This window comes from Alosa alosa, chromosome 4, assembly GCF_017589495.1.
Source record: "Alosa alosa isolate M-15738 ecotype Scorff River chromosome 4, AALO_Geno_1.1, whole genome shotgun sequence".
Classification (NCBI taxonomy): domain Eukaryota; kingdom Metazoa; phylum Chordata; class Actinopteri; order Clupeiformes; family Clupeidae; genus Alosa; species Alosa alosa.
In genome coordinates this window covers 6,553,075-6,576,186 of record NC_063192.1, presented here as the reverse complement: position 1 = coordinate 6,576,186, position 23,112 = coordinate 6,553,075, and the positions used below count along the sequence as shown (strand labels likewise).

The 23,112-nt window shown below is 41.3% G+C and overlaps 1 protein-coding gene across 1 annotated transcript in view; it reads left to right on the top strand.

Moving 5' to 3' along the window:
* Positions 1-18,478: 18,478 nt before the first annotated feature.
* The window catches only part of cntn3a.1 (contactin 3a, tandem duplicate 1), a 77,047-nt gene continuing 72,413 nt past the window's right edge, over positions 18,479-23,112 (top strand). Inside the window, exon 1 of the mRNA XM_048240569.1 lies at positions 18,479-18,860. The gene's annotated coding sequence lies outside the window, so the exon portion shown is untranslated. The remainder of the gene's footprint in view (positions 18,861-23,112) is intronic.

Below are 23,112 nucleotides of genomic sequence, written 5' to 3'. Positions count from 1 at the left end.
TCAACATAAACTTGACGGTCAGCTTTGCCTCACCCTTGAGGTGCTGTCTTAGCAACTCAATCTTATCTTCCTCAGGGACCCTGGAAATCTTAAAGCAGGATTTCATGGACACTATCCCTCCCTCTACACATGGTTCACCCTGGGACGGACTGCCGGTGAAATCAGAACATTTTCTTTCCCTTGGAATATACAAGGCTGCTGGAGTTTTGTTTTGTTGTTCAATAACGGTCTTTGCCATCGACAAGCGCCTCTCTCTGATCCTGCCTAGCTTGATCAAGGAGTGCTGCCTGTTCCCCTAGCGGGCTGTCTGCTCTGCAACCGTTGTTTGAAGATCTTGAAACTGCTTTTTGTAACTCTTCCATGTCCATTATGAAATAGCCAATAAACTACAATGTTTCAATGTTAAGGATTTAATCCTGTTCGTGACGCCAATATGTAGCGGGACGGAATCTACATCCATATAGTAAGGGTTACGCCTGTTCCCCGGATGACTGGAAATTACAAGATCTGTGTCCCTAACCCCCAAGTCAATTCTAGCCTCAGACCTATGCTGCTTTCACTAGATGAATAGAATAGTTTAGGCTTCAGGATTTCAGTGTCACAGTGATGACCTAAAGAGCATAACACGTTCATAAGTGTGGGTTTGTTAAGTGTCACTTACCCTGTGTTGTCCCCAAACTACACTATTCTGACAGCAGAGAATGAGGACGCCCTACTCCAGAGGCGATTACCTGAAATCAAAATTAAGAACTCCCCCAGCGAAACAGTATTTGAAAATTAGAAAATAAGTGCTGGTTTATTATACTATCGCACTTGTAGAAAGATATGAGATAAAATACAATGAAATAAAATATTTTGTCAATCAAAACAATCAATGAGTTTACCCCTCACTCTTGACAAATGTATAACACACACAAAATGGTTGGCCAACCTTTAGATGCCGAGCGCTCAATAATGCTATTCTTAATGTTCAATGAATTCAATATGGAACCCTTCAGTTCAATGTCACAAATGTCAGAATATACTATTCAACCTTGAAGTAGCCTACTAACAGTTATTAGCAAAATTGTACAATAACATTTGCCATAATAACAAAGATAACGTGTTACAATAATCAATGTACTGCTTTGGGCATAAAATGTCTCAGTCCAAAATACCCAATTCAAAACGAAAGTGTTCAAATGAGCTCCTTGTAATTCAGTCTGTATGGTTTAACAAAAATTATTAGATTAACTTCCTCTTCTTTACACAGTCTGTAGCCGTTAACAAAGTAGCAAAACAAATAGCAAAAATCCTTCGTTTCAGTTCTAGCAGGAGCTATTCCACGGTAGCAAAAATAAACAAAAATGAAAATCCACTCGCAATATAGTTGCTGGCAAATGACACAAAATAGGTTACTTCACCTCACGTTGTCACTTTAACTTTCACCCGGCCGCTGACGTCGTGGAGCAGTCTGTGGTTGGCAGGGGAACCGTGAACTTAGCAGCGTGGGGAGCCCAATATCAGCTAGCCAAATCATAAGCGATAGTTTAACTCTCCTTCCCTCGGCAGGTGCACTGAGCCTCACACTCGCCCGCGTAAGCTTACACACTCCAAAGCCAGGAGGCAAACAGAACTTTGCGCTACTCACTTAAACTTTACTAATACTGAACATTAACACCGTTCTTCTTAATTATATCTTCCTATCGCAGCCATTCTGCGTTACGGCTTTTTCTCTCTCTCCATTATCTTCCCCTTCTCCCTCCAACTTCCGGTGCAGATCTACTCCACACTTCTTCTATGGTATTTCTAAATGCTGATTGGTTACCGATTAAAATATTTTAAAAGTAAATATAATTTTTTAAATTAGCCATCAACAAACATTAAATTTGACAAAGGTGTTAATTTAGCTAGGTTTAGTCTTCATAGAGACAACTTCACCACAATCATGCAAGAGTCACAGGGTTAATAACACATGCTGATATATAGATGTAGGATTTGAAGTTTGTGCTTGTAGAAGCAGTGAGTGTACTTCATTTGGGACATGTACAGTGAGTGAATGTAACAACACAACGTCAACACAGCTAACACTTCACTTGCAGCTGTTGCTACATCATTCCTCTCACTACTGCATCTAATTGCTTAGATAAATAAGCCACTGGTCTGTGCTGACCCCCATGCTGTTGACATAACACCCTGACATGTACCCTGCTTTTCACACACCAATAAATCATAGTCAACAAGTCAAGTAAGTCATAGTAGGGAAGAGCTGAAGCTGAGGCTAATGCCTGTTTCAAATATGTAAAGGTCTTATCATAATTGTCAGTCCAAGTCACATTGTCAGTCAAGTCAAGTATTTGCACATGCTTGTGTAGGACCCTTTAGAAATATGTGTTACTGGACCCGTTTCACTATTTCCCTATTTCTCTACATTTTAAGGTGTAGGACTCAATTTCCCAGAATCCCTAATTTAGTTTTTCTAGCAGTTAATTGCACTAGATATATATTTTTCTTTCTATGATTAAACCAATCTCTAATTCATGTTGTTCATGGTGGTTGGCTAGAGATCAATAAGACATTAGATTACCTTTTTAGGTAAAAATAATAGTTTCCGCTGGAGGGAGGAAGCTGGGATTTTTCCTCTAGAGGAAGTGAAGCAGAGCTACGTTTCTACTCGGGAGGAGAACTAATGTTTGGAGACTTGAAACTGTGATGTTCGGCCCAAATATTGTATACAGTTAATAACTCTAAAAGCTAGTTTGTTGTTTATGCATTTTAGTCCAACAAGTTCGGTTTTATATCGAAGTTAAGACTGTTTCTCTTCGACCAACGGCAACAGCGTGGTCTCCATTACCACTCAGTTCTGAGGCTAACTTGAAGCTGAGGCTAGTTAAGTAGCTGACTTGCTGTGTGCCTGGACTGTGGTTCGCCAGAGACTACCGTTCCCGTGTGTGTGTGAGGAAAGCAACGGACAGACAACGAGTGAAGCTGAGGTAGCCTGCTCAACCAGCTATACCAAACGCTTGCTGGGACTTCGTTCTACTGGCCAGCGTGTGAGGTCACGCCATTTTGCAGCAGTTCGAGGTTGCGTGAGTACCAAAGTGAAGCCAAGGAAAGATAGCGACATGGGACTGTGTAAAAGCAGCCTGCGTTAATCGTTTCTTTACTAACATGGATTACTGACATTACTTGGATTATACATTATGTGCACCAACGTGACGACTGGCCCTAACGTTAGTTTTCAAATCAAGCGCTTGGTTTAGTGTCATATGGTACTATTTTAACTAATAGGCCTATTTGAACTTTCACTTGTTGTGCAACAAAGACACATATTGAGTAACACGAATTGTCATTGACAGTATTATGGTGTATTTCATGTAGCATTGTTCAGGGTAAAAGTTTAATTAATGTAAACTAACTGGTATTGCATAGAGTTCGAATTATTATTGAATTGAATTACCATACATTACTATTTAGAAGTATGCTGTAGGAAAGGCTACAATATAATTCATTAAAACTTAATTGAAAGATAGTGATTGAACTTTTAAAAAGGGTTTAAACTTTTTGCCATATTATTTTCTTATGTCATATTAAACTGAATTCTAAAAGTTAAAAGATAAAGGGTACAATAAATGTTTTATGTTTTAAGTCCCCTTACATGGTTGCATAGTATTTCATTTAGGATAAGCCATACAGGTAGAAGTAACTTTAATCACTTTACATTTCTGAGGATTTACACATTTATATCAGGGCACTGGTATAGTAATTCTTCAGTGGAGGCACCGCAACAGTTAATTATTCTATTGACATTTTTTTTCCTTCTACCTTTTTCTACTAGTGTTACTATTCCCTAACTTAAATGGTAGACGGTAAGTCCAGCAAATTGAGAACCTAGGATCCTGTTTATGTTTAGTCTGTTTATGAATGTGACTCCAGTATATGTTGTATATACTGTATACAGTATATACATAGGGGAGAAAAGAAAAAAAAGGGTTACACTTGGAGAAGCTGTGCCCTCTCTGTTTAATTTAGAATACAAGCACGACAGTAGTCAATCATTCCTAGGAAGCAAAACTTTTGCTGCTTTGTCTTGGGTCTGGGACAAGCAGCTATTGCTGAGATGTGAGATGCATCTAGGGCCCGACAGCCAGGAGTGAGTATATGACCCAAGTAGCCTACTTCACTCTCTCCTGACAGAGTTGCAACTTTTGTTTAGAGACTTTCAGTCTCACACTGGCCAGGAATGTTAATTTTGCCACAGTGTCAATTTGGCACACCTCACTCGACGGACTTGCTAGTAAAACATTATTGACATAGGAGATAATAGGCTTGATAACAGCAGAATGAATTTTGAGAGGCAAGATACCAGAGCTTTGTTTGAAACAGACGCTGACTCTGTGTATCTTTGTGGAAAATGTGTACCATGTCTACCATGCCTTTGAAAATAAACGCAAATCAAACCTAACAATATGGATCCGCTCTAATTGTAAATTATGCATTTGTATATCAATTACAGAGGAACATTTTGCATTTGGAGGCAAACTTGAAAGAATAGTGCTGGGGTTCTGCCCAATCACTCCTCCCTCAAGAAATGCTTTGCATGTTGGCCCTATCCCCTGCTCAGCCTCTTTTAATAATGATATTGTGCCTTAGACGAATAATATGATTTTATAGTTGGTGGCTGAGCAGTAGACAAGTAGAGAAGATTTTCTTTTTGTTAGGGAGAAAGAGTCACAAACTCCTTCTGTTGTGCAAAGGAGGAAAGCTGGGGCCTATTGCACAAAACTAGGATAAGGGATTAAGCCAGGATATCTTGGTTATCCTGGCTCAATTTATCCGTGATCCAGTTGCACAAAAGCGGGATAGGGGGCAGCAGGATATGTTATGGTATAAGTTACCATGGCGATTTATTCTGTGGAGCTAGCCTGCTCCAGACCAGGCTAAGTTCCAGGATCTATTTAATCTCATCCCTTATCTCAGTCAGCAGTCACCACAAACGGAAACCAATAGTTAATCCACTGCCCACTACACATTGTTATCACATATAACTAGACCCACTGTCATTATTTAAACGTTTGTGATCATTAATTAACTTTTACATATCGCCATTCCCGACCTGTCATGCGACAATGTGACGTCACGGGAGTGCCTAACCATTTCGCGCGTGGTGGTTGCGGCACTAGTTGCAATATTTTCCTAAACAGAGGTGTTGCTGTTCGTTGCTGTTGTGAAAAGGCTATCGCTACCTACTTCACACCGTAGAAGAAGCAATGAAACCGCTAGTTGCCATGGTGAATCAGTGAATCTGTGATCGGTGGTGGGGTCTATTTGAGGGAGCCGTGAGCGCGCACTTATCCAGGATAGGTTTCATCTGGCTTGATGAATCCGTGTCTGCTCATCCTGGCTTGGTCTTTGTGCAACCAATTAAGCCTGTACGCTCTTGTTTTGGATTCATTGAGCGCAGCTCAGTAACTTATCCCGGATGTCTCAATTCTGCTTTTGTGCAATAGGCCCCAGGTGACAGGTTTACTATACCTGCAGAGTAGCTTTACTTGTAATTACGCCGGCTATTTCAACAGTCTTAACTGTATGTCCTACTTGGTACCATTTTTCTAAGTATTCCGGATCCGGGGTTTCATAAAAAGATTTCATCACAAAATGCAAGCACTCTAGAGTTTCCTTATCTTCCTGGACTGAGACTGGAGAAGTTAATACTAGGCTGTTTGCATCCATGCTGGTAAGTAAGTTATTTGGCCAAACAAAACTAATGGTCCCTCTAAACCAGGGTGTCCAAACTACGGCCCGCGGGCCAACTGCGGCCCGCCACGCACTTTAATCTGACCCGCCGAGCTTTTATTAGTTTATCATAGATCCGGCCCGCCACGCACTTTAATCCGGCCTGCCGAGCATTTAATTAGGTTATCATAGGCCGCTATTTTTCCAGCGATAGACATCGTTGTGAGTAACTTTAGGCTACTGCAAACTGCTTTACACTCTTCTTAGAGAGCGATTATATCAATGTCAAAACAGCTTGTTACATCGAGATACATAGTAGCCTATCTCCTTTGCAGCAGATCTAACTACGTTATGCTACTCCATTTAATTGGGAACGCATTTGAGCGTGCATGCACGAGAGGGACAGAGCGTGGCAGGTTCCAGCTGGCTTGTAATTGTTGATAATTGATATCTACTTTTTAAATAAGAAACTTTTAAAAGGAAATCGCGATGGCAACAGTAGTTCCCACTACTGACCACTTATAAACTGTGACGCACAGCACTAGTGGAGCTGGCAAAAGAGTCTTAAAGTGACAGTGCACCATTTATAAATTAATTAAACAACATCAAATGAACAGTATTTCTTAAGAAATTAATTTTCTACACTCTAAATAATAATACACTGGCTCAACTTAAAAAAAATTGAGGTAACAATTTGCATGGATCTTTTTAAGTAATTTCAACTCAAGCCGTTTTTGAGTAAATATTGTGAGACTTATATAGTTAGAACAACTGAATTATATTATATGATCAAATTAATATAATTAAGTTGGTTCAACTTAATTAAGCTTTTAGAGGACAAATCAGGTTGATTGTGCTAAACTAATTGAGTTCTTCTCACTATAAAAGTCTCACAATATTTACTCAAAAAACAACTTGAGTTGAAATTACTTAAAAAAATTAAGGTAACAATTTGCATGGATCTTTTTAAGTTATAGTAACTTACTTCACTTCTGTCTGAATAAAAGCACACAGCAATTTAATTTTTCTGAAAGCATTGTTTATTTTTAAAGCAATGGCAACTGGTCCAGTTGTGCAATGAATGAATGTAGAGATCCGTCTGAATTCGTCATTTATCTGTATAAAAGAAAGGCACAATGTTAGAAAACTTACCTCAAGACAAACAACAAAATTAACAAAATCTACGTGGTTTGCAGGGATTGACACAGAATATTTCTCAAACTTCAAAAATAAATAAATGTTGGCCTACCTATTAGGCCTATGTTCAGGTTAAGCTAAGAATGTCAAATGGCCCACAAACCACATAAATAGTGACAATGTTAGGCTTAACTAGGACGACCAAATGCTAAAATGTTAAGTGCTGAATACAGCTGCCACGGTGAAGTTTGAAGACACCAGACAGCTAAATTTACCTTTACTAACTCCAAATGATCAAAGGGCAGGCTGCAGGTAACTTTGAAGACGCCAGCTACCAAAGTCATCTTTTCAAATATTCAAATTAGCAAAAGGGCAAGCTGTAGCGTTAATTTCATTTGTAGTGTCACGTGACAAAGATTTTGATGCACTGTGTGCCGTTGTTTGATACAGTAGCTGTTGCTTTTAAAACAAACACAAAAATAGTAGGCCTAGGCTAGACTACTTTGCACGTACCTGTGATGTTCGATGCAGGCTCCAGGATCCTGTGCCATAATTTCTGTTACTTCTCAGGCGTGGTCTGGAAGGTCCTGAACGTTCAGTCCTGTTTTCAGCTTTATAAGTTTGGTCACGAGATTTACAAGTTTCAGTAACTTAATACTTTCTATTGTTAGGTGAAAGCAAGAATGTGTGTTGAAAATCCATATATTAATAAGTTGAGACAGCTTTCTTTTTCAGTATTACAAACTCCTTAAAATAAGTTGTCAACTCACCTATACATGTACAAGTAGCAAACTTAATTTTTTTTATGTTGAAAATGTTCTTCATTTTAAGTTTTATCTACTAACCTCATGAATCATTTGAGTGTACAACAAAATTACTTTGTCATTTAAATTATATAAAACGTGTGTACTGTATACACATTATTTTTTGTTGTGTGGCCCGCCGGCCAATTTTCAAAACCCAATGTAGCCCTTGACTCAAAAAGTTTGGACACCCCTGCTCTAAACCAACCCCATTATGCATTATGTGTGTGTGAAATTATAAGATATAATTTTCACATTAAGTCACAGTCTAGTATTTTTTGAGGAATGCTGTTTTTACTACATGTTCTTTATATTTAACTACCCATGGGTATCCCCCATTAACAGAAAGAGAGAGTTGGCTGGGTAGGCTGTGCTGTTGCATTCAGAGTGAGTTGAGGAAAACAGTTCAAGTTGTAAATCAGAAGTGTCACCACAGGGTCTCCTGTTCAGACCTCTCTGTCCTATTCAGCTTTTGTCATGCTGAGACCAGACAGGAGTTTGAGAGCGCTGCTGTCACAGTGGCTTGCTAAGTGGCCTCATCTGGTTAGCCTTTCATAGTTTTCAATTGTTCAGTTCATTTAGAGCTGCCGTACTCCAAGTAACACGCTGTCTCATAACATGGTCCATGATGTCTTCTGTATAGCCTTTGCCTCTCTCTCTTCTGCAGAGTATACTGTCGACTGTTTTTAGTAGCAGGCTAACACATACCGATGACTTGCGCTAGCCTAGCACCTGCGAAGTCTGCAATTAGAAGGACTGGATGAAACGTGTTGAAAACGGTCTCCACTGATCACACTTGCTAACTTGGAAATGAGGTCCTATGTCCAAAATCCTGAACCACCCCTTTAAGGTCATTTTTGCTACAATTGTTGCATAGGGCTTCTTTAACTTTCCTAAGTCAAAACATTCCAACATAGGGGTTTCAGATGACACAAGGGTCAGAGTAAAAGGATGGTAATTAGATTTCACTACATGTATGTAAGGTATACTAAACATTCAATGAGAGTCATATAAAAATGATCCCACACATGCTGCTGAGAGAGAGAGAGAGAGAGAGAGAGAGAGAGAGAGAGAGAGAGACTCAGGTTCCATGGTATTGGACAGGAGACCAAGGTATAAGTCTAGCATGTTCATTCTTTCTTTCTCTTTCTTTCTTTCTTTCTTTCTTCCTTTTCTCCTGGTGATTTTTTCGATTTGGCCCAAGACAAAAAGTGGCGCTATCCCTGCGATGGTAAATATATTGTATCTTGTTGGCAACATGATGTGTCTTTGATTAAATATTGATTTTTCCACATTTTAGGGGCTGAATGAAAAATGCTGTCATATTACAGCAATGTGAGTGGGCAGTGGCCTCGCTCTCTTCCCCCCTCTCTCTCTCTCTCTCTCTCTTTCTCTCTCTCGGTCTCTCACTCTTTCTCGTTCTCTACGTCTTTTTCTCTCTCTCTCTCTGACTCTCTTTCTCTGTCTCTCTCTCTCTGTCTCTCTCTCCTCCAAGAAGGACATAATGGCTGCGTGTGGTGTGAAGAGGCCAACAGGCAGTAAATCTCTGGCCACTGCAGTTTTACTGTGCTCAACAGATGCTGGAGCTCTAACCCTGGCACCACCAGCCACCGTGAAAATGAACGATGAAGCCAGTCTTCAAGTAATGTGTGTGTGTGTGTGTATATGTGCACATTCCATATTACTCTAATCATTGCACAGTTCTTCCAGTGACTTGTTACAAGCAATGATCACGTAACAAAGTTACGCTAATGAAAGAAAATGTGTGGCCTAGTTCTAATTATTGCTTCAGTCCAATGACAGCATAATGTATAGTCATCATCGTTGTACTAAAACACAAACCCCCCTCACCATCAGCCAGTGCTGTAAAGACACATTGTGCCTCTAGACACACACCAGACAGAGAGAGAGAGCATTGCACTGGACACTGGACCCATGTACTGAATGTGGGATGACACATTCTATGAGACAACATAGTGAGTATTATACAAGGTTCATGTGTATTTTTGTGGAAACATGATTGCAAATCCACAATGGCTGCCACTCCATGAAATATCATAATTATTTGAGATTTATCATTTGATTATTATCATTTGGGCAGCCGTGGCCTACTGGTTAGCGCTTCGGACTTGTGACCGGAGGGTTGCCGGTTCGAACCCCGACCAGTAGAAAGCGGCTGAAGTGCCCTTGAGCAAGGCACCTAACCCCTCACTGCTCCCCGAGCGCTGCTGTTGTTGCAGGCAGCTCACTGCGCCGGGATTAGTGTGTGCTTCACCTCACTGTGTGTTCACTGTGTGCTCAGTGTGTTTCACTAATTCACGGATTGGGATAAATGCAGAGACCAAATTTCCCTCAAGGGATCAAAAGAGTATTTATACTTATATTTTGAAATATGCAAATTATGAAGAATTAAGTTAGTTTATTTGTCCTTACATAGGAAATTTGTTTTCACATACCATACAAGCCTCACAGACATGAAATACATAGATACACACAGTCACGGTTCTTCACCCACCACCCTGCCACCACATACCCCACCCACATATATCACAACAGCACACAAACAGCACATATACATCACTTTACACAGATACAAACAGGAAAACCATCACCAGTTGACATTATAGAGGAATGAGGGCGGCAGTGATCCATCACCGCTGTGATCTGTTGTTAAGTGCTGCTATTGCAGAGGGCACAAAGCTTTTCCCGAAGCGTACTCGCTTCCACCCCATAGCCCTATATCTGCGTTTTGATGGAAGCAGAATGAAGAAGGGATTGAGGGGTGGGTGGGGGTCATGAGCGATGGTCCCAGGCTCTGTTCTTGGTGAGTGTGCTGTTGAGGTCTGATAAATTAGGGGTGGGGAGGCCTATTGCTTTGGCTGCGGTATGGGTGATGCGTGTGAGTCTGTTTCTGTTGGCAGCAGTTAGCATGTTGAAAAAGCAGGGAAGGCAGTAGAGGAGTATGGGCTGGACTATGCTTTTGTACAGGAGGAGCAAGTGACAGGGGGCAACAGAAAGTGATCTGAGCTTATGGATGGCATAGAGTCTCTGTTGACTGCGTTTTTGTATGTCAGTGGTGTGTTGCTCAAAGCTGAGTTTATTGTCCAGGGTGAGTCCAAGGTATTTGAAACAGTCCACTATTTCTATGGTGTCGTTGTTGATGCAGGTGGGGTTTTGGATTGTGTCAGATGGTGTTCTGGTGTTGGTGATTACAAGTTCCTTGGTTTTACTGATGTTGATGGTGCAGTTGTCAGTGCACCATTGTGTGAGGTGAGAAATGGAGTCTTAGTATGCAGATATGGAGTTATTGTCAAATTATATAGTATAGAGTATTGTTAAATAATATAATTTTACATCAAGTCAAATTAGATATTTCATATTTGGTGCAAAAACATCAATCTGTTGAAACTTCTTAGTTCATTCTCATCTGACAACATAGTGGAAGCCAACAAGTACAGTGTAATGCAGCATCTAAGTGTATTTGCCCAACACTTTATGCCATTTGCTATCACTCATGTGTGATGATTGCAAGTGAGTCCAGATCGATGCAGTTTGCAAACCTCATGGCCCAGTGCCTGAAGACATTGATATTGCTTGCTAGTTCAAATGGTTCAAATCCTCAGTGCCTCACAGATCACACTCCACACACGCTTAAAATGTTTGCTACCCCTTCCACCTCCCTTGTCCAAGGATGCAGGTTCAGTGCCATGTATGCTTGATGATGCCACAGGTTACATAGACCTTGGAGAAGTACTGTTGTTCCATGGCCTCCTGAGGTGAGCTTGCAGAATAAAGAGAATAACAGCAGAAACACATCAGTTTCACTGCCATACAGTACACAACATTCACACATTCACTCCAGTCTACAAAACGCCTCACCGCATATGGTGCAAGGAAGGAATTGTGGACGCTTTACTCTTTGAAACACAGCAAGAGCTAAACGAACGGTCTCCATTATCAAACTAATCTCACCACTTGTAATTTTAAATATGAATCCAGACAACAGAAGCTGTGCAAGATGTAGCCACAGGGTATCTGACAAGAGTTGAACCTACAAGTTTACCAAAGACTAGAACCGGTCTCTTTAAACATGTTGTGACAGTCTCTCAAAACAGAGAGACTCAGGCTTTGTTTTAAAAACTCCCTTTCTTGAAACTGTTTCAGAAGTTGCAAACTTCATTTAACAATAAGAAAATGAGGCTTTAAGCTACGGGGGCCTTATCTGAACCTTACAGTCATAACAGACAGTGCTGCATGTTAATTGCTAATTTCTTTCATTGCAGTCTGGTGATTTCAGAGATTTCTCTGGTTCCTCCCCATCGGGCTGAGCCAGGGAAATACCATTGCGTGAATGAATGGTGAATTCTTCACCACAGACTGCCGACTAAATCCCACACCCCATTGCCTGATATGACTGAGTTTCTCTGTGTTGAATGTGGGCAGAGCTGCAGTTTGTTCAGTACAGGGTTCATTTTAATTTAATCTCAAATTGTCAAATAGGAGGCAGATGGTGACCCCAGTCGGAAAGGAGGGCCTAAAATTTAATTTCTGTGACATCTATAATCCTCTGAGCCTCCTCTTTCTTGTCTCTCTCTCTCCCACACAACCCCACCCCCACCCCCAAACTCCTTTCCTCGGCCTTTACTAACCTCCCTTTCTTTCCTCTCCTTCAAAACCGTGCAAATGAAAACAATTTTCTATTTCCAGCCCTGATTTTTAATAAGCTTACACGGGAACAGTATGTGACATGTGGCGGTCCTCTCCGTCCCTCTCGCTCTGACTGACGCCGAGAGTAAGATTTGCTAACTGCACAGCTGCATTATTGTGCTACTGCTGACCTTCAGACCACACTGGTGAGCAAAAGCTTTGTCTTGACATTTCAAATCGTGCCAAATTAATACATAGTGCCCTTATCAAAAATAAAAAAACAAAAAACACAGAGATGTTTGCAAAAGAACATAACAACAAGAGCTTAGCTAAGCTCTGCTGCTTAGTTACTAACTGGGTTACTGTTGCTTGTTCAAGGGCAAAAACACGTTTATGTTCCTACATTCACAGATGTGTGTTGGCACATTTCCAAACCTTAGCTGCATACTGGTACACATATTTTCAAATGATATGCTTGATGTTAACAGTGTTTTACTAAAAATATAATTGACTTTGGTAGGAGCTACTCTGTTTACTATAATTCCTATAAATGTCTGTGTGTAAGGTGACATGTATGGTACAGTATATGTACAAGTTACAGTAATGTATTTTTGTATGCTGCATTAAATTACACTGCTGACACAGCCACATACATTTTGTCTTCTATGTTCTTTGTGTTTCATAATGTTGTTCTCCACCCTGTTTATAGTGTGAGAGCTCATAGACCAGTTGCACAATTTAATTTTGTTATGTTATCATGTAGTGTAGGGCGGCTAAACATGACTGGAATGCGTCAATAGAATGTGTTACATTTTTATGTGTCGGATGGTGAGGGTACACAAGCTGAGTCAGGATGTAGGTGGTGATACGCAGGGAAAAAAGTTTGGGAACCGCTGCCCTAGGGTAATGAATCTAACAGGGAGGCTATACCGGCAAGTAAGTGAAGAGTTCAGTTCACGTAGCGTCTGTTGCAACAATAAGCCTCCATATAATCAATGGAACTGATCAGACATGATAGCGTTGCATATGTTAGAACAGAACAAAAATTAGAACAGTCTTCTAAAACTATTTTTACCCAATGCGAACGGAGCACTTCTGTTGTAGCCCGGGCTTTTACATGGGCACAACTGGCAAGTTTGATCAGATATGCAAGACAACCATTTAGAGTGGGAGAGAGGTGAGGGTGGGTTCACAGAGATCTCCACATTAACATCAAGGATCTTTCTAGAAATCAATGTTTTGTTCAGGGCCAGATCACAATCAAATCAATAATGTTATGAAAAACTGATGGAGTGATTTATTTTGCATAGTGAGACTACGGCAATATAATACATTACATTTGATACATTATATAAAAATAAATTGCAACTTTGTAGGAAGAAGTTTGTAGGAAAGAAGTTTGAGAAGATCAAATCATGTTTCTTCAAAAATGAAAAACTTTTTCTCCCACTTCCCATTTTTAAGTGTACTGTATATGTGTAGATGAGCAGGCTGCTGCAGCCAGGGGTAAACCTGTGTTTTTTCACATCTGTGCAGTGAAACCTCCCCACGTCATGGCCTCTCACTCTCTTTCTCCATCGTGCGGCCTGATTCCCTCTCCTCTGCATACTGTGCAGTAGCATCCAGCTTCCAAGGGCATGACTGCGGGGTTCAACAGCGCTCATGTTCGGATCATTCATACCAGGAGGACCCTCAGGTCAGTAAAATGTAAAGTGGTAAGTAAATGGTAAATCTGTCTCTGCATGCCATGTGAACTCTCCATGCACAGGCAACCGAATGTCGATAGCCAGAATGTCGATAGCCAGAGCTCCACAAAATAGTTGTGAACTCCAGGCTGGATGCCTGGAAAGCATTTCATTTGCCACTCATGTGTGTTGTGTGTCTTTCTTTCTTTCTTTCTTCCTTCTTCTTTTCGATCCCTAACCCCCCCTCCCATCTTCCCTCATTCTACACGAGGGGTTATGAGCGCTCGCCAGAGAGAGAGAGAGACAGAGAGAGAGTTTAGAGGGGAAAAAATCAATGCTCTCGAACAGGGATGAGAGGGGTTTTATCTTGAGCAGTGGAGGGCTCCTTCTAGTGAATTATTCATCAGCAGAGAGAGACACAGCACATGCACATACACACACACACACACACGCACACATGGACATGTGTATTCACTCACATACATCCAGGCACTCTCACAAACACACATATGCTTAATATATTCATAATACAAACCCATATACACTCCATATACCTATGTATATGCATGCAAACACGAATACACACACACACACACACATACACACACACACTCCTGAGGTGTCAGACAGAAATATGAAAGCTGCACCTTATCTCCCCAGTCTCGGCACAGTGGTAAAGCAATCCCTGAAGTTTATCACCAAAATGTCAGGGACAGGGCCGCGATCCGAGGGCCATTGCAGATGACGGGGCTGAGAGGGACTCTGTGTGCTCACCTGTAAAACACCTGTTAGAGATACCAGCTGTGGTGATGAAGCCCCTCTATCAGTTTAACTCACCCAGAGTGCATTTATTGGCCTGGTCCACAGCCCACGGCCTTGATGGGCAAAAAAAAAAAAAACGAAACCAAAAGAGATAGGGCCAGGTCATACAACTCCATTGTGGATCAGGCACCAGGATGTAGTCCATCACTGTAAATAACAAAATATATAGTATTTGTGTAAACCCTATGCCTTGTTAAAGGTTGTATCAGCGATTGCAGGCCCAAAAAAGGCCCAAACATAAATTCTTTCTTAAGAATCAGATTAGATTCTATGTCATCTAATCTGTTCTAACGATCCGCTAGCTGCCCGCCCCATAAGCAGGCCGTCAAAAAAAGTCTCTGTAGGCAGTTTAGGCTCTAAGATCGGCACACAAAAACAATTGCTAACAACAAGTGTTGCCAACCACTCAAAAGCAAAATAAAGTGTTCCAACCAATAACCGACGAGATGCGCGTTCAGGAGAGTTTCAATTGCACGGGAGGGAGGGGGAGGGAGTAACGTGCTAGCTCTCTGTTTTGATTAAACATCAACAGAAATGACGTTACCCCACCATTGTTGATTCCTCCTTCAAGATATTCTGCCACTGCCAAGGAAAATTCATATTTGTTTTTTAATCATTGAAAAAACTGGGGCAACTTCTGAGATTAGGCTATGTATTTAATTGAATTGACTACAGCCAGATTGGTTACATACAATCCTGTAATATACATACATATACATGTACTGTGAACACATAAATGCATACTGTATATAAATATACATGTCTTCTTTACAGAACGAACCCTTCAGTGCTGCCCTGAGTTGTCATGGTGTACAGTCAGAGCTCTAATCCAGCAGTCCCATCCATTAGCCTGTGAGCGCTCATCCTCTCTGTTGCAACAGAACTCCTGTATTCTCAGCATGAGATCATGCTCCAGTAGGCCAAGGCAAGGAGACCAATGTAACAATCTCAGAATGGAGCCCAACACAGTGAGTCACCAATTATACTTTTCCACCGAGGCATCGATTGGAATAGCCACAATCTGTGAGCTTTTCTGCTTTCGCTTTCTTGGAATTTTTCATTGCCTTGTGTACTCAAAAATAAAGCCCATTAAAAGCCCATTTTCTCCAACAAATTGGCAACATAACCATGTCATAAATACATTTTCAAAATTCTATGTGAAAGAACAGCTGCTATCATCTGCTAGATGTAATAGTTAGTGTAAAAAAGTATTTTGAGAATTTGATGAACATTTCTTAGAATGACCAGTTTTGAAAACAAGATTATGGAAACATTTGTACTTCTTAATTATGATGGATATAACCAAGATGTACTCAAATGAATAATGATTTACTGTAATTAACTTACCTTCACACATGTTTGCTGACACAAATTACACTTGCAGTTGGCAGATATACGGAATGATAAGCAATCTTCTCAGGCGTTAAGAGTAGAGGCTCAAACCCTCAAACTTGCAGCAGCTCAGATTGCTGTCGCTAGCACATCTCTTTAAGGCGTCAGTGGGGGAGGTTATATTGCACAGCTACTGCCACTGGCCTTTATTGCAAGATAGAAGTTCACTCCTGGACTCATAGCCTTGGTCTGGCCCAGATACGGTCTTGGTCTGGCCCTGATAGGGCTTTGACCTTGCTATGTTCTGTGTGGTCAGCGCCAGCTCCAGGCCACATCTGGGCCAGTCTCCTCCCAGGATCAGTTGCTGCTGTGTTGTGTGGGTTTCATCATATAGCCAAACCCTGAAGTTAGAGTTGAGGAGGGGTGTGTGAAGCGATTTTCGCTGACACCTCCGACCTGACAACCTGCTACTACATCATCCAGTCAAACTACACCCGAAGGAGAAACATTTCTCTGCCGGTGTCAAAGCCAATGAAGAATTTCAAAAAAGCATTCTTAGTTTAAAGCAGGCAAGATGTAACTCATGCCTCACAATATGTTGTTTTTGTTGGGGAGAAAAATGTACAACAAAAAGACAGCTGGATTAATTATCAGCATCACATACGTACATGAAAGACTAGGAAGAGGGTTGCACACTTAGCAATTAATTGTTAGGATCACATACTGTACATGAAAGACTAGGAAGAGGGTTGCACACTTAGCAATTAATTGTTAGGATCACATACTGTACATGAAAGACTAGGAAGAGGGATGCACACTTAACGCACAATTAACTGTTAGGACTGTGATTGTCACAGTGTGACAGGAATGTTATTTGTGTTGCATACTTGACTAAGATTGTGGGTTTAATGTAAACGTTTCATTTACACTTTTATTGCCTTGTCTGTATAATACACAGAGAGCAAATGTGTATGGATTATTAATCTGCCTCTGAGCTACATGGAATATTACATGGACATATTATTAAACTAAGTGTTTTCTTAATGTGTAATATTGGAATTGATTTGCTAAAATGCCAAAGACTATCAGAACATCACAACTAACATTTTTATCAGCATCTCTTCTCCTTGCTTCTAATCTTTAAAAAGTAAAAGGTTTTTAGAGAAAGGGATGATTGTCACCTGCTATTTGAAATATCCTGGAATCATGAAGCACCTGCTCTTGTTGTGTTTTTTGCCCCAGACAGATCGTGCTTTTTTTGTGGGGTCTAGCACCTCAATTTCAAGGTTCAAGAGGTGTATTCTTCTATTAGGGAAGACAGATGAGGTTAAATGACCTGCCCAGCAGTCATTAGTGTGCAATCAGCAAGCACTGTTAACCGCTCCTGTAACTGCTGAAGGGGTCAATCATGGTGCTTCTCTGGCCTCCAGGAAAAGGCTTATGCTTGCCAATCACCATGTCTAAGTGTGCATTAGGAGTATGAAGCTCGCCAAGAAACTTTTGGGTGGCCTTTTGGGGCACCATTCCAGGACATGCCATCCACAGAGTGATGGCCATTTCGGTGGCATGACTCAGACATTTGCTCCTGCACATTAAAATAATCAATATGATTCCACATCCTCCATATAATACAAAATGTTTTGTTTCATATCTCGCAATAGAGGCAATGATACTCTAGAACAAAAAAATACAAGAATCACCCTTGGCTCACAAACAATGTAATTCATCAAGATGGCATTTGGGAGGCCACATGAGAAACAGAAATGAGAAGCCTATTATCGACGGTACCTGAGAGAATTGCAGCACACCTTTGAAAGGAGAGCACAGGAGTGAAAACTATGGCTGTTCAGCCACTGTGCTGTCCTTTTTATTGCAATAATTATCTTTTTTAATTGTAAAACAGAAGCTGTTTGGTGTTCACAATTTTGAATTGCGTTGCTGTGTGCTAATTCATTAAATGTCTGTCTTTCAAATTCAGTCACTAATTGTCCATTGTACGGTAGTCGAAAAGTCTATTCAGTGGTCCATACTCCTATTTAGTAGTCTAATTAATTCTCCTTTGCTGTAAAGTATTTAGACTGGAAAGCAAGAACAACATCTACAGGGCAATGCTATTGTCGCCTTCAGGTGCCCAGAGACGGTGTAGAATATGAAGGCCTATAACTGACTCACCTCACCCATAAGTCATTAATAATACATTTTACAAGCTAATTAAACTTTGCAGTGGGAGGATCTCCTGAAGTACTACAATGACAAGCGAACCCATGCGCTGAGGTGTGTCACACGACCCATGCATAGCCGCGCTATGAACAAACCAGTGAGATGACAGCTCTCGGCGTGCGTGCGTGCGCCTCCGGACTCGCGTAAACCAAGAATCTTTATTTCAGTCGCGCGGGTTGAGAACCGGGGGATTTCGTCTCTGTCGTGCGTGAAGCTACGGTTTATCGCTCCCCAATTTGTTTGGTTTCTCCGACAGAGGACTGCAAGTTGACTGTTGTATGAAATGTTAGCGTACATCACGCCTAAGTTTCCGGGGGGATTTAACCAGACAGAGGACGACTAAATACGTAGAGGAAGCTCGGCTGCTGTCTAGCTCTAGCCCCGCAAGCAAGGCAAAACTCACGATTGAACCGTTATTTCCCGTGTTTTCTCCCAATACATTCAGACACCAACTCTATAACGGATAGCCTACCGAGGAGAGGAGAGACGTCAGACAGAGGTAACTTACTACTCTTGTCTTTAAGTGCATCCACGTGCTTTGTTGGGTAGTTGACTGTATAACATTGTTTTTGTTGATGAAATCGTCGTTACAGAGTCCCAAGTGGCGTCTCCTTACTGTTTATTCTTACATTCTGTTGAGTTTGGTCTACCAGACACAGACTAACACGAGGCTTGTATTTTTGCTACACTGTTCCGAATTAATAGCCATGCATTGCACATTCCTACATACATCGCACATGAATCGGTAAAGTCAGCATTAAACCAAAAAAGATTCCCTACTAAAATATTTCATGACGACTTCATACAGTGTGCTGTGTAGTTTGTCAGAAAACAGACCTTGTTTTTAAGTGCGTCTTGATGTCTGATTGCCTCTAAATTAAATTCGTTTTGGGAAAATGATGCTGATGCAAGAGCATCATCAGACCACTAATGCCTTTACACTTGTACTATGTTTCACACTGCATGCAATTTGAGAAACGTCCTGTGCATCAGCAGATCAAGAACACATCTATTCACATTAAGTCCCATTCTTTAGGCACATTGAAGGCAATCATTTTTTGTCTGTAGGTGGGTCGCTATAGAAACTATATCCTAGGTATCCTGTCAGTATGAGTGTACTGAGACCGTTCAGGGGGTTACTATAAAGGTTTCTATAATCACTGGCCCACTTAAGCTGCCAATTGCATTGCAACAATTTACCAAGTAAACAAGCGGCTTGGCTGGTCCAAATCACAGCATCTGTCACTCTGCCTGAGATTGGATTGAGTATGATTCCATGTGTGGCATGGCTCAAACTCCAGACCGACTCTATGCAATATCATTATTTTTTTTCACACACACACACACACACACACACACACACACACACGAGAGAAAGATAAAAACAGGTAGTTTTATGATAGAAAAAAAATCTTTGCTTGAAATTTCCTCCCTGCTCCTCTTTATGAGAGTCTGAATTTTGGGCGATATAAAAAAGTAACTCTGGGTAATTTTGTATCAGCAGATTAATTTGCTCTGAGTGTGCGATTGACTGAGCTCCAATCTGAGTCCACCACAAGCTCAATTACGATGACAATTAGAAAAAAAAAATGATGAGGATTAAAGGAGCCCAAAGATGAATTCAGACAGCCAATCAGCACTAGACAATAACTTCAATTCCGACATGTGTGTGTGTGTGTTCCACAGACTCATGCACAGCTCTCTCCCACCCACACACACACACACATACGGAGTTGAATGGCAGCTGTCCTGAGATCCCTCTATTGGAAATTGATTCCTCTGAGCCTCAGAGAAGGTTAGCGGTCAGCAAGAAGCACTTTCACAGGTCTGCGGAGGTGGACAGGTCAGAAGAGAAGAGAAAGAAAAGAAATGAAATGCAGACAGAAAGAATCTTGTCTGCCGACTCTCTGAGTTTCCAGCCAAAGTAAAGCAGACCTAGTTTTCTGCTGCTCTCTACTGGCTTCGGAAAGGAAAAAAAGAGAAACTGAGCTCTCCGCTCTCTTCCGAGTGCACAGGGCTCTATGCTTCTCCACTGCATGTCTTCCTCTGACATGTGAAGTTGCTTTGTGTGTGTGTGTGTGTGTGTGTGTGTGTGTGTGTGTGTGTGTGTGTGTGTGTGCGTTTTGATGTTTTGTCATTTTTATCTTCTCTCTTTCTCTCACCCGTTTGGCCATTCCATGCGTGAGTCACTGGGTGTTTATTTACAGGGTTCCTGTGGGGCGTGTCATGTCACGCCTGCGGGATATGCACTCAAGATTCAAGCACACACACACCACACACAGTCCTACTGTCAAGTCAGCTGATGTGACAGTAACCCCCCCCCCCCATCACACACACACACTTTATGCTGTTGGAAATCACACTCTGTGACTGACAGCTTTGCGCGTCTAGGAGAAGAGCGGGAGGATCAGGGAGCATAGTGGCATAGTGCCATATCTGAAATCCATTGTGAAAAGCCCGAGCCGCGATTCCATGCTGGTCGGTCCTGTTCGACACATAGTGCACTTAACGGTGACTTTTTTGTCATTGTGAATTTTTCATGCCAAAGAAGACCAGGTTCAATCAGAGGACAGGAAGTTACTTCTTATGTCCCCCCTCCATCATCAATTCAAATGAAACGACACAGGTTGATTTTTATTTGTTTCGACTCATCGTGAGCACTATTTCTTTGTGAGCACAGGTGAGAGAGCGAGAGCGAGAGAATAGAAGCAGAGAGAGTTGTAACAATGGTGTCTTTGGATCAAGCGATGTCAAGAGAGTCGCATGCAAGATGCACCGTGTTGCTCCATTTACTCCTGCCTCTCCCCCTGTCTGAGCTCGAAAGTGTGAGAGACGGTCTCATTCATGATTCAGAGCTCGGGCTTGTGCATTCAGTGTGAATGCCATCATCTCAGCGCTCCTGAACAGCGGAGGAGGGGAGCGCTCCTGTTCTATTAATACTCAGGCTTTTGGTGAAATATTGATGCCAGAGACAGGGGTAGGGGAGAGGTCAGCCTAGCAGCCATAATCTGTGACCACATTCCACATTTGTAAATTGAAAGTTACAGCAAGAGTCAAGTGGCGGGTATGTTTGTGTGTGTGTGTGTGTGTCTCTCTGCCACTATTTTCACTGTGGACGTCAGGTTTTCAGTGAGCATGCATACTTCTGTGTGCAGTGTGTGATTAGGCAGGGGCCCTACATGTGATGGGAGGCGGAACAGTTTTTGACACGTTTGCTGTGTTCGTTTCATCTGAAAAACATTCTGCCTGAGTGCTCTTGTTTCCATCTCATTCAGCTGTCAGACTGCAGAATTATCCCCAGATGGCTGTTGCCTTTGGAGCGGAGCCGATACTTATCTGAATCCGAGCCAGAGCAGGGACAGATCTGAGCCAGATCACGTAGCATCTCTCAGGGATGTGTGTGTTTGTGTGTGTGTGTGTGTGTGTGTGTGTGTGTGTGCGCGTGTGTGTTTATCTTTTTTTTCAGATGAGGCACACACTGTTGTGGCTGATGAGCTATGATGACCTGAAGTGGCGCAAACTACTCTCTCTCCCTCTCTCCCTATCTCTCTGTGTGTGTGTGTGTGTGTGTGGTGTGTGTGTGTGTCTGTGTGTGTGTTTGAGGGACTCTAATGGATATGTATCTGCTCTCTTGAATAAAAGCCTAAGGACAGAAAAGCCCATTTATCAACCATATTCTCTCAAGAGATTTTGGCAGCCATGTGGGGCTTTTTAAGGCCTAGCCACACAGAAGGGTGATACATATTGTGTCGTATGCCCAAGGCGCTTTCTCCCTCTGACTTTTGCCTTTGTCTCCATTTGTACTTTGTGCCATGGAAAAGTGCAATGATTCTACTCTCTATTGTACACAGTGGGATTTATGTGTCAGTGGGATTATGTTTTATGTGACTATTCTGTTTTATTTTGATGTTTCATGTCATCATTTTACATGTTTTTTTCATGTATGACCATTAGATCATACACAGTTTGTGGTGTTCCATGGTATTGGTGTGCCGTCATGTTTTATGTATTCCTGTGTAAGCTTAGCTAATGACATATTTCCATTGAGTCTGGACTAGGAATCCATTTTATATTCTACTCTATATGTTCCTGATATTTGAGAAAATAACAGGTTGACAAATATAACAGATGCAGTCTAGAAAAAAAGTATTCATTTCTACCATCTTGTTCTTGTGAACAACTGTCCAGTCTACTGTAGTCTTGCAGTTTGGAGCATATTTCATGTATACAGATTAATAGAAATGGGGAGATCAAAATAGAGCTTCATAGAAAACTATATGCCGGCTTTGATCCTACTTCGGTCTAATGTATTTCATTCTGAAAGAATATGCTCCAAAATACCTCACTGTGATATCTCTCCACAATGCAAGCAGGTGTGAATGGGATAGCCTATTCACTTCACACACAACATGAAAAAGCTCAGCGACATATCTCTCACAATAGGTTTGGATTGTACATCTAAGTTGGGTGTGAATAGTTCAGTGCATACAGCTACTGCAGTTACTGTAATGCAGTTATTCAGTAATATTTCAATAGACCTGCTGTCAGATATGAGGACTAGTGTAGATGCATTGGTTGTAACAGCAACTTTGAAGAATGAGGTAAAAGGTTTCATGTGTCTCTTTCCTATTCCAATACATTGTGTGTTTCACAATTCAGTTTTCCATATCTAATTTTTTACATAAAAAGAAAAATAGAAATATATTTGTGTGTGCTTGTATCATATACTGTAGATGCAGACAATTTATAGG